Below are 336 nucleotides of genomic sequence, written 5' to 3'. Positions count from 1 at the left end.
CTCATCGAAATTTTATTTATTTGCTGAGTACCCAATTTCATGGGATTAAGTTTTTCAGTCATTTTATGCAGCATTTTTCTTGTAACCCCCAACAATACTACATACATACATGTAGTCAAATGGCACGTCCGAGACTAGATCATCGTTAAGCTGTAGCAATGGTGATATTCCTGTATGATGATCTCTTTGAGTCTGATTTCTAAATGACTCTGCAGTACGCAGACGGGCATTTAATTCAGGATATACAACACTACCTCTGTACTCGCCTTTTGTTTCACACTTACCACATGCATAGTATCCAGTATGATTTTTAATGCAACAAATGTAAGCCCTTGC

This window comes from Trachymyrmex cornetzi, unplaced genomic scaffold, assembly GCF_001594075.2.
Source record: "Trachymyrmex cornetzi isolate Tcor2-1 unplaced genomic scaffold, Tcor1.1 scaffold275, whole genome shotgun sequence".
NCBI classification, from domain to species: domain Eukaryota; kingdom Metazoa; phylum Arthropoda; class Insecta; order Hymenoptera; family Formicidae; genus Trachymyrmex; species Trachymyrmex cornetzi.
This window is presented reverse-complemented; position numbering follows the sequence as displayed.